Source organism: Salvelinus namaycush, unplaced genomic scaffold, assembly GCF_016432855.1.
Source record: "Salvelinus namaycush isolate Seneca unplaced genomic scaffold, SaNama_1.0 Scaffold131, whole genome shotgun sequence".
Taxonomy (NCBI): Eukaryota; Metazoa; Chordata; class Actinopteri; order Salmoniformes; family Salmonidae; genus Salvelinus; species Salvelinus namaycush.
The window spans coordinates 131,270-147,998 of record NW_024058020.1 but is presented as its reverse complement, the minus strand read 5'-3'; the positions used below and the strand labels follow the sequence as shown (position 1 = coordinate 147,998).

Genomic DNA, 16,729 nt, shown 5'->3' with positions numbered 1-16,729 from the left:
TTTACTAGGATTACATATCAGGAATTGTGAAAAACTGAGTTTAAATGTATTTGGCTATGGTGTATGTAAACTTCCGACTTCAACTGTAGAGCGTGCAACTCTATTTATTGTTATAGGCTACCATTTCAAGTTGTGGGCACAAAGACAGACAGTGCCTTTAGAAAGTATTCATACTCCTTGACTAATTCCACATTTTATTGTGTTATAGCCTGAATTCAAAATGGATAAAAACTAAAACTAATTGTCACCCATTTACAACACACAATACCCCATAATGGAAAAAGTTAAAACGTGTTTTTAGAAATTTTAGCAAATTTATTGAAAATGAAATACAGAAATATATCTCATTTACATACGTATTCACATCCCTGAGTCAATACATGTTAGAATCACCTTTGGCAGCAATTACAGCTTTGAGTCTTTCTGGGTAAGTCTCTAAGAACTTTGCACACCTGGATTGTACAATATTTGCCTATTTATTATTTTCTCATTTATTATTTTCAAAAGTCTTGCCATAGATTTTCAAGCAGATTTAAGTCCAATCTCGGCCACTGTCTTCTTGGTAAGAAACTCCGGTTTGAATTGGGTGGTGATTTTAGCATTTCGTGCACATGATCCATCAATTTAGACACGTTTCTGGGTAAGCGTAATCTAATAATTATACAATATTTGAGTCAGGACACTTTCTATTGTTACTATGCAAATAACCATGTATTTCTGTATCCTGTGCATGTGACAAATAAACTTTAATTTCATTGTGTGTGTCTATCAGAGACGGTAATGTGAAGAACAACATTACATTTGAGTAATTTAGCAGACACTCTTATCCAGAGCGACTTCATACATTTTTCATACTGGTCTCCTGTGGGAATCGAACCCACAACTCTGTAGACAAAGGGCTCTTCAGTAGGTGTACCAAAACATTCAAGGGCCATTTTCTCAAAGGTGGGGTTACAAGTTTATCAACTTTCAAAGCATAATTCCTTTCCCATTGTTCCTCAACTGCAGTGTAGCTCTACTTTTATCCAGTGTAAAAAAAACACAATTTCAAATGTTGCTACGTAATACCGAATCGGGGCGGTCGGTCACATTTTTACTCCTTTACTTATTTAGGCTTGCCATAAAAAGGTAGAATACTTATTGACTCAAGACATTTCAGATTTTCATTTTTAATTAATTTGTAAAAATTTCTAAAAACATAATTCCACTTTGACATTATGGGGTATTGCGTGTAGGCCAGTGACCCCCCCAAAAAATCTAAATTCAGGCTGTAACACAAGACAATTAGGAAAAAGTCAAGGGGTGTAAATACTTTCTGAAGGTACTGTATGAATGACACCAGAGGAAAGACAGACAGACAAAAGCCAAAGAGAAATATGCTGCTGAAAGAGACAAGAAGGAAGTAAGTTCAGAGACGGATCACTGTCATTTACACCATACACTTTAACATTTAATTAGAATCATGTTGAAGTAATAACAATGGAATGTTCCTCAATAAGATGGAAGATGGGTCTTTTAAACAGGTGTCCTAACTCAGTGGTCACACGGCTATGGATGAGTACAATTTTATGTGCAAATCAAACTGTATTCCTATCGTGTAATACTTTGTATAAAAGTGCCATGTATGTCAAGTGTATGAATAATATATAAAGTTACCTTTGTCCTCTGAAGACGGGGGTGGATGGGCCAATCAAATCAAATAAAGAGGTTGTAAGTGGGCCAATCAAATCAAATAAAGAGGTTGTAAGTGGGCCAATCAAATCAAATAAAGAGGTTGTAAGTGGGCCAATCAAATCAAATAAAGAGGTTGTAAGTGGGCCAATCAAATCAAATAAAGAGGTTGTAAGTGGGGTTCGTGTGGTGAGGAAAGTGCCATGTAAGTAGTCCAATCAATTATTATTTTAATGAAAATGTTTTGACCATATTCCATAGCTTGAAGACCATGCCTTTGGAAACTGGTACAAAATAACAAAAAGATGGATTGCAAGGCTATGTTAAGTGAAATAAATAAATGACTATAGTAAGTGCCTGGATGCCAAATAAAGTAACAGAGTAGACATTTTCATCTTAAATCAGCCCAAAATTTTTTTTAATGAAATTTATGTGAACATTGCTGTGAAGCTGTGAACGTTTAACTTGTGGATTTTGAAAATAAAGATCTAAAATTAAGATATATCAACTTGTTGGTCTACATGCTATTTTAAAAACAATGCAACTACTGGAGTAAACCTATTCTGGGTTAAAGTAACTATGAGTAAGGGCAAACATCATGATAAACTTGCAAGCTGAGTTTGAATAAGACATCTGATTACCACTTTGCATTTAGAACGGTTGGTTTTATTATAGCTAATAAATAATCAAATAATTGATGGATCACTGGATAAAAGAAATACAGGTCTCTTTCCTGCCCGTCATCACACTCCCTCACCTGATTGGTCGTTTCCCACGAAGCCTAAACCGGCATTCACGTCATCACACTCCCTCACCTGATTGGTCGAGTAGGCGGGCCTTCTTACCTTGTGGCTGTGGTAACTAGTGACGCATACGTGCTACTTCTTTTTCTTTATATGTATCAGCAGACTACACTCAAAAAGTGTATTGCCGCCACCTACTGTGCGGGATGAAAACAAAAAGATCACAAAAATATTAACATGGTCGGTGTGAGGGGGCAAAAAATATCCCAAACATCTTATTTCTTCTGTTAAAACAAAACCGCCAAATCCAATTCATACTCAGGCTCAGGAGCCTGGGAGTGTGGCACATCTTCCATTGAAGTCCCAGATACTTTTCAGCTGTAGCCACAATGATGTTCAACTTCTTAGATTTCTTTGATACTTTGTGCCGTACAATTAATAACAGTTGTAATAAATGCTATAAAATCCATCTTTTTAACACACTGTTCTCTTGCTTGACACGCGGGCTGTGTTGCATCTGGGTATCATACCTTCAACACTATCACTTGCTTTCTCAACTCTTTTGGTTGCATCCGCATAGGAGATCTGATGGACCGTCCTGACTTTCGCCAGCTCAACTTCCTTCACCCTTTTACAGGGCACTTCAAGACCTCTGGATCATGATCGCCACCACAATCACAGCCCTGACCTTCTTCACTCCGATCTTCAGCCTCCACACATATGCCACATGCCCAAATCCTTTACAGTTTTTACATTGTAGCATTTTGTGGACGAATGGTGTTACCTTACCTTACATACCTTTAGCTTTAACATGTGTAGGAATGGTCTTACCTTACATACCTTTAGCATGTGTAGGAATGGTCTTACCTTACCTTACATACCTTTAACATGTGTAGTGATGGTCTTACCTTACATACCTTTAACATGTGTAGGGATGGTCTTACCTTACCTTGCATACCTTTAGCTTTAACATGTGTAGGGATGGTATTACCTTACCTTGCATACCTTTAGCTTTAACATGTGTAGGGATGGTCTTACCTTACCTTGCATACCTTTAGCTTTAACATGTGTAGGGATGGTCTTACCTTACCTTACATACCTTTAGCTTTAACATGTGTAGGAATGGTCTTACCTTACCTTACATACCTTTAGCTTTAACATGTGTAGGAATGGTCTTACCTTACCTTACATACCTTTAGCTTTAACATGTGTAGGAATGGTCTTACCTTACCTTACATACCTTTAGCTTTAACATGTGTAGGAATGGTCTTACCTTACATACCTTTAGCTTTAACATGTGTAGGAATGGTCTTACCTTAGCTTACATACCTTTAACATGTGTAGTGATGGTCTTACCTTACATACCTTTAGCTTTAACATGTGTAGGGATGGTCTTACCTTACCTTACATACCTTTAGCTTTAACATGTGTAGGAATGGTCTTACCTTACCGTGCATACCTTTAGCTTTAACATGTGTAGGGATGGTCTTACCTTACATACCTTTAGCTTTAACATGTGTAGTGATGGTCTTACCTTACCTTACATACCTTTAGCTTTAACATGTGTAGTGATGGTCTTACCTTACCTTACATACCTTTAGCTTTAACATGTGTAGTGATGGTCTTACCTTACCGTGCATACCTTTAGCTTTAACATGTGTAGGGATGGTCTTACCTTACATACCTTTAGCTTTAACATGTGTAGTGATGGTCTTACCTTACCTTACATACCTTTAGCTTTAACATGTGTAGGAATGGTCTTACCTTACCTTACATACCTTTAGCTTTAACATGTGTAGGAATGGTCTTACCTTACCTTACATACCTTTAGCTTTAACATGTGTAGGAATGGTCTTACCTTACATACCTTTAGCTTTAACATGTGTAGGAATGGTCTTACCTTAGCTTACATACCTTTAACATGTGTAGTGATGGTCTTACCTTACATACCTTTAGCTTTAACATGTGTAGGGATGGTCTTACCTTACCTTACATACCTTTAGCTTTAACATGTGTAGGAATGGTCTTACCTTACCGTGCATACCTTTAGCTTTAACATGTGTAGGGATGGTCTTACCTTACATACCTTTAGCTTTAACATGTGTAGTGATGGTCTTACCTTACCTTACATACCTTTAGCTTTAACATGTGTAGTGATGGTCTTACCTTACCTTACATCCCTTTAGCTTTAACATGTGTAGGAATGGTCTTACCTTACATCCCTTTAGCTTTAACATGTGTAGGAATGGTCTTACCTTACATCCCTTTAGCTTTAACATGTGTAGGAATGGTCTTACCTTACATACCTTTAGCTTTAACATGTGTAGGTTGCAGTGGAGGCTGCTGAGGGGAGGACGACTCATAATAATGGCTGGTAACGGAGAGAATGGAATGGCATCAAACCATGTTTTTGATGCGTTTGATACGATTCCGCTCCAGCCATTACCACGAGCCCGTCCTCCCCAATTAAGGTGCCACCAACCTCCTGTGGTAGGGAGGTGTTCTGTGTCAAAAAAATAATTTAAAAAAAGAACCAATAGACTCTTTTCCCTTTCTCCATTCATTGTTCTGGTCAGGTGACAGGAACTAACCACACCTGCTCTTCTCTTCCTTAGGTATCTGACCTCGACTTCCATCGACATCCCGGAGATCCCGGCCCATAGGGATCTGGTCAAACGTAGTGCACTATGTAGGGAATAGGTTGCCATTTGGGACATGGCTCATGTTGTTTATGTTGGAAACAGGAGTCACGTGAGTCTATGGCAGGGGCCTCCAACCCTGTTCCTGGAGTGCTACCCTCCTGTAGGTTTTCACTCCAACCCTGTTCCTGGAGACCTACCCTCCTGTAGGTTTTCACTCCAACCCCAGTTGTAACTAACCTGATTCAGTTTATCAACCAGATAATTATTAGAATCAGGTGTGCTAGATTAGAATTGGAGTGTAAACCTACAGGAGAGTAGCTCTCCAGGAACAGGGTTGAATTTAAAACCTACAGGACAGTAGTTCTCCAGGAACAGGGTTGAAGTTAAAACCTACAGGACAGTAGTTCTCCAGGAACAGGGTTGAAGTTAAAACCTACAGGACAGTAGTTCTCCAGGAACAGGGTTGAAGTTAAAACCTACAGGACAGTAGTTCTCCAGGAACAGGGTTGGAGTGTAAACCTACAGGAGGGTACCTCTCCAGGAACAGGTTTGGAGTGTAAACCTACAGGAGGGTAGTTCTCCAGGAACAAGGTTGAAGTTAAAACCTACAGGACAGTAGTTCTCCAGGAACAAGGTTGAAGTTAAAACCTACAGGACAGTATCTCAGTGACGTCATTACAACCAGCTATGACCACTGGCATGGCACCCAACTTTCAAAGGAATTACAAATCATAGTTTGTACATGATAAACGAATACTTCAAATACATTAAGGAGGAAAGAATAGTGCAGAGTTAATCACATTATTTATTAACCTGACATTAATACCTTTTGTTCACATAGAAACCAACAACCAGGTAGTGATTCAGCAAAATACACACAGTAGCACTTGAGTCGACAACAATGGCCAACAGACATGATATTAGTCAACCAGGTAGACGGGTAACAGATCCAACAATGATAAAAGCATGATTTTAAAAACGAGATGTTATGACGTACAAATACAGAGAAAACCGTTAAAAGGCGTCATCGACATGGAAACGTGTATTTTTTTTTTTACCTAGACAGTAACTTAAAAAGGTGTTATCTTTCTCTTACATGGAAGGTTTCAGACAGTTTAAGTCTAGTCCTGGGCTAAAAAAATAATAAATCACTTTTAATAGAGATTCTCCATTGACCAGGCTTTTTATTCTAGGACTAGGCTTAATCTGTGTGCGGGAAAGCGGTGTATAATGTTTAGTCCCAACAGTGTCATTATTATGTAGGCTCATTCTACAGTCACATGGACGGAAGCCACGTTTCACAAATCCCTTTCGGCAATATAAAGTACCAACATGAATCAATCACATTCAATGGATGATAGTTTTAAATTAAACAAGTGGCCTGAGTTAGCCTGGTCCTAGATCTGTTTGTATGGTCTTGCCCACTCCTACGGTCATTGTTGGCAAGACAGCACGAACAGATCAGGGACCAGGCTAGACGTCAGTATCCACACAGTAGCAAAATACAGTGTTTTCTGATCACAGCCAGTCATGATAGACTGGTCCCAGATCTGTTTGTGCTATCATGTCAATTCCATGTTTGGCATGGCAAGGAGTTGACACGATAGCACAAACAGATCTGGGACCAGGCTACAGTCATCACGGCACTCAAGCTCTCAGATTGAAGAGCCCCTCTCCAGCTACCCTCAGCTCCCAGACTTCCTCTCAATCCCGTTCCAAGTAACAGCAGAGTGACGAACGAGACTTGGAGGGGTGACTACTCCAACAAGCTCTAATAGAGCCTTTGTACTGTATACCAGGACTACTTTCCACCAGGAAGCTTCCACAAGCAACTCCTCATGGTCTCTTGAGCTCGTCTTCCAATAGTAGTGCTTTGATGAAACAGAATCCTATACCTACCCAGTTGTCATACCTATCCAGACCGTTCTTTGATGGTCAGGGCCGAGGGGAAGGACTATGGAGGGGTTGCAGACTGTCTGTTGAGCTCCAGTAGTAGTAGTAGTAGTAGTAATGTGATGATCCAGCGTTACACTGCTTATACCTATCTGCTTATACTTATCAAGACCCTTCAGATCTGCCAACACCCAAGGGTTAGGGGCCAAGGTCATTATCTTATGCATAAGTGGCGTCACTCCTACACGATGCCCCATCCCTAAACTGACAGTCATCGCATGATATGACATAAGACAATGGGGGAGGGTTAGGGAGTGATTTGGGACTGGCTGTTAGTCTGGTGAGTAGCTGACGCTAGCCGTAATGCAGTCCTTAGGTCTGGAGTATCTAGGACCGTCTCACCTCCCATCTCCGCTGGAATAGGGTGAAGTTGCCCCTAGATGCTGATCTTGGGTCAGTTTAGTATTTTCCCCACTACTGGTTACAGATAGGATTGAGGGAGGGCGAAATGATCCAAGATCTGTACCTAGGGGAAACCTTCCCCCGGGGCCATCTCACTGACTGAATACGACCATGGCTTCAGTGTTTTCTCCACAGTATATAGGTCATGAGGAGGACGAGGCCTGCGGACAGGGCTGTTATGACACACTGGTGGATGGTGAGGACGCTCTCCAGGTTGCCGATGCGTTCCTCCATGGCACTGGTGTGGAAGTAGTCATAGACCCCCGCCCCGATGCTCCACACGGCCCACACAGCATCCACGATCAGGGGCATGGTAGGTCGTCAGAGGGGGTGAGGCTGAGGCTGGGGACCGAGGGGTGTCACAGGGGTGGGACTTCAGGGTCTCTGCAGCTTCAAGGGTTTAACCTACACCTGGAACATGGAGGAGTGGCAGATCAGCGACGGCTTGGGACAGAGCTGGGGTGTCAGTTCAGGGTCTCTCCAGCCTCAAGGGTTTAACCTACACCTGGGACATGGAGGAGTGGAAGATCAGCAACGGCTTGGGACAGAGCTGGGGTGTCAGTTCAGGGTCTCTCCCGGGTTCCTACCGCAGTAGCGCTGATTCCTAGGCTTTCTCACCTGCAAAGGAACGGTTGGGAATGTAGCTTTACCAGGTTATATAGATGCAATATTATGAATATAGAATGGAATATGAAATTGAGTTACGGTAAGTAACATCCCCCTCTTCAAAGGGGGTGACACTCTAGACCCAAACTGCTACAGACCTATATCTATCCTACCCTGTCTTTCTAAGGTCTTCGAAAGCCAAGTTAACAAACAGATTACCGACCATTTCGAATCCCACTGTACCTTCTCCGCTATGCAATCTGGTTTCAGAGCTGGTCATGGGTGTACCTCATCCACGCTCAAGGTCCTAAACGACATCATAACCGTCATCGATAAGAGACATTACTGTGCAGCCGTATTCATCGACCTGGCCGAGGCTTTCGACTCTGTCAATCACCACATTCTTATTGGCAGACTCGACAGCCTTGGTTTCTCAAATGATTGCCTCGCCTGGTTTACCAACTAGTTCTCTGATAGAGTTCAGTGTGTCAAATCGGAGGGCCTGTTGTCCGGACCTCTGGCAGTCTTTATGGGGGTTCCACAGGGTTCAATTCTCGGGCCGACTCTCTTCTCTGTATACATCAATGATGTTGCTCTTGCTGCTGGTGATTCTCTGGTACACCTCTACGCAGACGACACCATTCTGTATACTTCTGGCCCCTCTTTGGACACTGTGTTAACTAACCACCAGACGAGCTTCAATGCCATACAACTCTCCTTCCGTGGCCTCCAACTGCTCTTAAATGCAAGTAAAACTAAATGCATGCTATTCAATCGATCACTGCCCGCACCTGCTCGCCCGTCCAGCATCACTACTGGACGGCACTGACTTAGAATACGTGGACAACTACAAATGCCTAGGTGTCTGGTTAGACTGTAAACTCTCCTTCCAGACTCACATTAAGCATCTCCAATCCAAAATTAAATCTAGAATCAGCTTCCTATATCGCAACAAAGCATCCTTCACTCATGCTGCCAAACATACCCTCGTAAAACTGACCATCCTACCGATCCTCGACTTCGGTGATGTCATCTATAAAATAGCCTCCAACACTCTACTCAAGAAATTGGATGCAGTCTATCACAGTGCCATCCGTTTTGTCACCAAAGCCCCATACACTACCCACCATTGCGACCTGTACGCTCTCATTGGTTGGCCCTCGCTTCATACTCGTCGCCAAACCCACTGGCTACAGGTTATCTACAAGTCTCTGCTAGGTAAAGCCCCGCCTTATCTCAGCTCACTGGTCACCATAGCAGCACCCACTCGTAGCACGCGCTCCAGCAGGTATATCTCACTGGTCACCCCCAAAGCCAATTCCTCCTTTGGTTGTCTTTCCTTCCAGTTCTCTGCAGCCAATGACTGGAACGAACTACAAAAATCTCTGAAGCTGGAGACTCATATCTCCCTCACTAGCTTTAAGCACCAGCTGTCAGAGCAGCTCACAGATCACTGCACCTGTACATAGCCCATCTATCTACCTACCTCATCCCCATTCTATAATTATTTATTTATTTATCTATCTATCTTGCTCCTTTGCACCCCAGTATCTCTACTTGCACATTCATCTTTTGCACATCTACCATTCCAGTGTTTAATTGCTATATTGTAATTACTTCACCACCATGGCCTATTTATTGCCTTAACTCCCTTATCTTACCTCATTTGCACTCACTGTATATAGACTTTTTGTTTTCTTTTGTTCTACTGTATTATTGACTGCTTGTTTTGTTTATTCCATGTGTAACTCTGTGTTGTTGTATGTGTCGAATTGCTATGCTTTATCTTGGCCAGGTCGCAGTTGTAAATGAGAACTTGTTCTCAACTAGCCTACCTGGTTAAATAATGGGGAAATAAAACAAATGTAAAATAGGTAGGTTAACGTTACTCTGTTGTAGCTAAACGAGAACTAGCATGGTCAAAAAGTGAAACACACACTTATGATCTTATAGAACACGTTTCACTGCCCTGATTCAGGGAACCTGAATAATACTGTATGTTCCACGGAACACACATGTGGAACATAGCTTCGTTTCAAAGCTCAGGCTAACAACATTGTAACGTTATTGTAGCTAGCTCACAACATTGTAATGTTATTGTAGCTAGCTAACAACATTGTAACGTTATTGTAGCTAGCTCACAACATTGTAACGTTATTGTAGCTAGCTAACAACATTGTAACGTTATTGTAGCTAGTTCACAACATTGTAATGTTATTGTAGCTAGCTCACAACATTGTAACGTTACTGTAGCTAGCTAACAACATTGTAACGTTATTGTAGCTAGTTCACAACATTGTAATGTTATTGTAGCTAGCTAACAACATTGTAATGGTATTGTAGCTAGCTCACAACATTGTAACGTTATTGTAGCTAGCTAACAACATTGTAACGTTATTGTAGCTAGTTCACAACATTGTAATGTTATTGTAGCTAGCTCACAACATTGTAATGTTATTGTAGCTAGCTCACAACATTGTAATGTTATTGTAGCTAGCTCACAACATTGTAATGTTATTGTAGCTAGATAACAACATTGTAATGTTATTGTAGCTAGCTCACAACATTGTAATGTTATTGTAGCTAGCTAACAACATTGCAACTTGTTACAGTGCGGTGCACATAACATCAGACAAAGATTATTATTAGGCCCATATGTATTCGACCAACATTCCATGAATTTGCTACCTTCGGTGACCACTTTTGACAATGACACCGGTACAGAACTCTCATATGGTCAGCTAGTTAGCTAGCTAGCTACATCTTTGCTGAACTATGAACATGCCTAGGACTTACCAAAATGACCCAGGCGCACAGGTTAAAATGAGACACGCTTGCAATCTGCATCCAAGTTCTCTATCTAGCTATAAATCACATAATCGTCAACATATAACGTTCGATGCTCAAGATACCAAACTGGGCTAGCAACATGATCATTAGCTTAGTCACCCACTACATCCGGGTGCAGTGCTACATTCAGGAACACATGGATAGGGCGTGTTCTAAATAGCGTCATACAATCGATCAATGCTGATAATAAACACAATACGTATCGGGCATCATCATCATCCTATTTTGCTTTCTAGCGGCTAAAGTCACATTTTGAAAACGACCCATGTAGCTAACTTCCAGTAGCTAGCTACCAACGTCAGTTTTAGCTAAGCTTAGCTAAGTGGTCAACTGGAAGATGACATGGTGTGTCTGGTTTGGAGATGTATGTTTGAGATTGCTCGTCATAAACACTTGCTACTATCAATAAATATATTTGTATCATCCATAACATTTTCCAAACGGATTCAGTCAATTTGCAGGAAAAAGGTTTGAAAACTCATATTTTTCCTACGCACTATTACCAGGCGCGGTGGCCAAGTGGTAAGGCGTCGGTCTCGTAAACCGAAGATCGCGGGCTCGATCCCCGTCCGTGCCTCGGAAACGAAGTCCGTGGTGGACACATTTTTAAACCGGACAGTTCCAACGTGATACTTCATTGTGATATTTGATATATATTTCAAACTCAATATAAAGGTAATGCCTTGATAGAACGTTTAAATCTCAACAATGTACAATGTAAAAGTTATATGCTAAGACTTCTCATACATAAATGGTGTTCATCAAGACAATATATTGGAGACATCAAGGTAAAACAGGTTTAGAGGTAAATCAAATCTAGGAGACATCAATGTAAAACAGTTCTATAGCTAAAAATCTTTCACTTATATTTCAGACGTTTATTTGGCACGCCCCTCCTAATGACCACCAGTCGGCGCTCCAACTACAATAGTGTGTATAGACCAGTTAAGTAGCCCAATGAGATTTTATATACAGATCAGATGAGAGATCAGCCATCATACAATGACACATGGATGAAAGAAACAAAAACTAGACTCTAAAGACTGAGTTCTTGTCTATCTTTGTAAATATACATGTTTGTAAATATATATCTTGTTTTCAATCCAATGCCGTAATAGACAGCCTGATAATAGAGGCCTAAAATATGAAAACATGGTTAGGCAAATCAACGTTCTAAATGTATATTTTACTCAGAAACTTGATAAATCCTTTTGGTATACGAAAACCTCGTTGTTCTGATTATTGTTTGTGAAGAGGAAGGTACAATAGTAATTTATTCCCCACACTTTTACATACGAGAGTGCAGAGCCAAACCTTTCCATTTGGTGGCAATGGTTACTGCAAGATCTCAACTGTCTCCAGGACTGTGTTCTTCTGGAGCTCGACATACCTACTGCCTAGTCACCACCACCTAGAATTCCATTTTAGGGAGGGCCTGAAAAGGAGGCTCGCACTACGCGGCCCACACAGCACAGCCAGAGCCACTAGGTTTGGGCTACTGTCTCTAGGTGCTGCACGGGACGATCGGTCAGTACACACACAGAGAGAGGGAGAGAGATCAGGTGGGTTTATTTTTCCCCGGGAAACGTTACCGTTCTGGGACACACGGTAGCCTACTGCTTTTTTGTTCAGGAACAACTTTAGGAGAATATTCAACTGTCTTTGGAGAGATGGGCCTATGTTCCATGCCGATAGAGGCAATTTCTGTCATCTGTTTCGTGTCTGACTGTGGACAATTAAACCTGCTTTTTGGAGGATAACATATACATTTTTCCTAAAGGATTTTACTCATAACATGAAAGTTGTATGGGGATTGCGAATAGGAACCCTGGTCGTGGGCTCTAGAACTCAACAAGTATCCCCTCGTGTTCCAACTGTGCGCTTTGGAGAGTGTGCCCAACCTGTGCAAGGATGACACGCACGTTGTGTGGCCTACTGTAGCTATGATCGATAGGTTTACATGATGGGTAAATTTGTGAGGAAGTTTTTTTTTACTGTAGTTAACTCTTTCCCTTACCCTAAGTACTTTTGAGCTACAAAGAGACCAGGCCAATTTCTCTCTCAACTGAACGCTGAAGTGTGAGAGCAAGACGGTTCACTTGAGGACAACAAGGTAATTTCAGTGGATAGATTAGCATAATACAGATTGATCATTGTCTTTGCTTCACAACAATAGTTTTACGTTCAAAGCAACTTTACCGTTTTTTTACCCATTTGGAATGAATAAATAAAATCTTAGTTTTACATTAATGTAGACAAATACATTGTCTAGGGGCTTCCGAGTGGCGCAGCGGTCTAAGCCACTGCATCGCCGTGCTAGAGATGTCACTACAGACTTTGGTTCGATTCCTGGCTGTGATTGGGAGGCCCATATGAGTGGCACACAATTGTCCCAGTGTTGTTGGGGTAGGCTGTCATAGTAAATAAGAATGTGTTTTTGACTGACTTGCCTAGTTATATGAAGAGTGCCTTGGTCCTCCTTTCTATTTGATGACAAAATGTACCCCTTTTACCAAAGAGCACCTTCTGTCTACCAAAACCTACTATTGTGTACCTTAGTACCTTCTGTCTACCAAAACCTACTATTGTGTACCTTAGAACCTTCTGTCTACCAAAACCTACTATTGTGTACCTTAGTACCTTCTGTCTACCAAAACCTACTATTGTGTACCTTAGTACCTTCTGTCTACCAAAACCTACTATTGTGTACCTTAGAACCTTCTGTCTACCAAAACCTACTATTGTGTACCTTAGAACCTTCTGTCTACCAAAACCTACTATTGTGTACCTTAGAACCTTCTGTCTACCAAAACCTACTATTGTGTACCTTAGAACCTTCTGTCTACCAAAACCTACTATTGTGTACCTTAGAACCTTCTGTCTACCAAAACCTACTATTGTGTACCTTAGAACCTTCTGTCTACCAAAACCTACTATTGTGTACCTTAGTACCTTCTGTCTACCAAAACCTACTATTGTGTACCTTAGTACCTTCTGTCTACCAAAACCTACTATTGTGTACCTTAGTACCTTCTGTCTACCAAAACCTACTATTGTGTACCTTAGTACCTTCTGTCTACCAAAACCTACTATTGTGTACCTTAGAACCTTCTGTCTACCAAAACCTACTATTGTGTACCTTAGTACCTTCTGTCTACCAAAACCTACTATTGTGTACCTTAGTACCTTCTGTCTACCAAAACCTACTATTGTGTACCTTAGAGCCTTCTGTCTACCAAAACCTACTATTGTCTACCTTAGCTTCCCTTCCTTCTCTTTTCTACATAATCTATATTGTTTAATTCAGTAAATAGATCATTAGTGTGTTTCACAACTAGCCATGTTTTAGCCAATGTTCCATTGGTCCTGGTGTGTTAGAGGGTGGGTCTTTGTTTGCAAGGTGAGTAGTGTACTCTCCTCTCAACTGGCCTACAAAGTCCCAGTTTCTGGCCCACAAGATCACCCAGTTCATCTGAACATGTATAGCCACAATGTGACACCCCTGGAGTAGCTTAGGGGTCAAGTGCCTTGCTCGAGGGTACAACGGCAGGAGATGGTGTACTAGAATACCTAGAATCCCACCAAATGTTTTTTCCTGTCTGACTTGGGATTCAAACCGGAATCCCTGTGTGTGTGCGAGCACGTAGGAGTGTGTGTGTTCGAGCACGTAGGAGTGTGTGTGTGTTTATGACTGTGTGTGTGCGAGCACATAGGAGTGTGTGTGTGTGTGTGTGTATGACTGTGTTTGTGTGTGTGTATGACTGTGTGTGTGCAAGCACATAGGAGTGTGTGTGTGTGTGTTTGTGTGTATGACTGTGTTTGTGTGTGTGTATGACTGTGTGTGTGCGAGCACGTAGGAGTGTGTGTGTGTGTGTATGACTGTGTGTGTGTGTATGACTGTGTGTGTGTGTATGACTGCGTGTGTGTGTATGACTGTGTGTGTGCGAGCACGTAGGTGTGTGTGTGTGTGTGTATGACTGTGTGTGTGCGAGCACGTAGGTGTGTGTGTGTGTGTGTGTATGACTGTGTGCGTGTGTGTGTATGACTGTGTGTGTGTGTGTGTGTGTGTGTGTGTGTGTGTGTGTGTGTGTGTGTGTGTGTGTGTGTGTGTGTGTATGACTGTGTGTGTGTGTGTGTGTGTGTATGACTGTGTGTGTGTGTGTGTGTGTGTATGACTGTGTGTGTGTGTGTGTGTGTGTGTGTGTGTATGACTGTGTGTGTGTGTGTGTGTGTGTGTGTGTGTGTGTGTGTGTGTGTGTGTGTATGACTGTGTGTGTGCATGACTGTGTGTGTGTATGACTGTGTGTGTGTATGACTGTGTGTGTGTGTGTATGACTGTGTGTGTGTGTGTGTGTGTATGACTGTGTGTGTGTGTGTGTGTGTATGACTGTGTGTGTGTGTGTGTATGACTGTGTGTGTGTGTGTGTGTGTGTGTGACTGTGTGTGTGCATCCGCGTGGTGCTTCTGCTCCAGGCCCTGGGTGTTGAGCTGAAAACGTCAGTGACTATATCTGTGTGTGATCCTCACCAACAGCTTCATAGTTCTCACACCTAGTCTAGAAATGCTTGATTAGTTTGCAACAAAACCCTCCGCACACACACACGTCCCCACACGCAGGGTGCTAAACCCATCAGGATGTTTTCTCACTGACATTAATCATGTTTTAAAATAGATCCCCACAGGCAGGCTGAGGGAATGTGTGATTTATGACGGACTATGTTATCTCCAATATTAGCATGTCACTCATACAGTCGGCATATACTGAGGATATGACTAAGTTGTTGATTTGATGACATATGGTTCGTCCCAAATCACACCCCATTCCCTAGTGTGCTACTTTTGACCAGGGCCTTTACGTCCCAAATTGCACCCTATTCCCTAGTGTGCTACTTTTGACCAGGGCCTTTACGTCCCAAATTGCACCCTATTCCCTAGTGTGCTACTTTTGACCAGGGCCTTTACGTCCCAAATTGCACCCTATTCCCTAGTGTGCTACTTTTGACCAGGGCCTTCACGTCCCAAATCACACTCTATTCCCTAGTGTGCTACTTTTGACCAGGGCCTTTACGTCCCAAATTGCACCCTATTCCCTAGTGTGCTACTTTTGACCAGGAACCTATACGTCCCAAATTGCACCCTATTCCCTAGTGTGCTACTTTTGACCAGGGCCTTCACGTCCCAAATTGCACTCTATTCCCTAGTGTGCTACTTTTGACCAGGGCCTTTACGTCCCAAATTGCACCCTATTCCCTAGTGTGCTACTTTTGACCAGGGCCTTTACGTCCCAAATCACACTCTATTCCCTAGTGTTCTACTTTTGACCAGGGCCTTCACGTCCCAAATTGCACTCTATTCCCTAGTGTGCTACTTTTGACCAGGGCCTTTACGTCCCAAATTGCACCCTATTCCCTAGTGTGCTACTTTTGACCAGGGCCTTCACGTCCCAAATTGCACCCTATTCCCTAGTGTGCTACTTTTGACCAGGAACCTATACGTCCCAAATTGCACCCTATTCCCTAGTATGCTACTTTTGACCAGGGCCTTCACGTCCCAAATTGCACCCTATTCCCTGGTGTGCTACTTTTGACCAGGGCCTTTACGTCCCAAATTGCACCCTATTCCCTAGTGTGCTACTTTTGACCAGGAACCTATACGTCCCAAATTGCACCCTATTCCCTAGTGTGCTACTTTTGACCAGGGCCTTCACGTCCCAAATTGCACTCTATTCCCTGGTGTGCTACTTTTGACCAGGGCCTTTACGTCCCAAATCGCACTCTATTCCCTAGTGTGCTACTTTTGACCAGGGCCTTCACGTCCCAAATCGCACTCTATTCCCTAGTTTGCTACTTTTGACCAGGGCCT

General features: G+C 42.2%; 1 long non-coding RNA gene and 1 other non-coding gene across 2 annotated transcripts; one reads left to right on the top strand and one right to left on the bottom strand.

The window, feature by feature from the left end:
- Positions 1-5,843: 5,843 nt before the first annotated feature.
- LOC120036340 lies at positions 5,844-10,985 on the bottom strand. Its single transcript, XR_005474470.1, has 2 exons — positions 10,814-10,985; positions 5,844-8,029 (listed from the first exon to the last, which is right to left on the bottom strand). It is a non-coding gene; the product is annotated as an uncharacterized LOC120036340 (long non-coding RNA).
- Positions 10,986-11,372: 387 nt separating this feature from the next.
- trnat-cgu lies at positions 11,373-11,444 on the top strand. Its single transcript has one exon. It is a non-coding gene; the product is annotated as a tRNA-Thr (tRNA).
- The last annotated feature ends 5,285 nt before the right edge of the window (positions 11,445-16,729 follow it).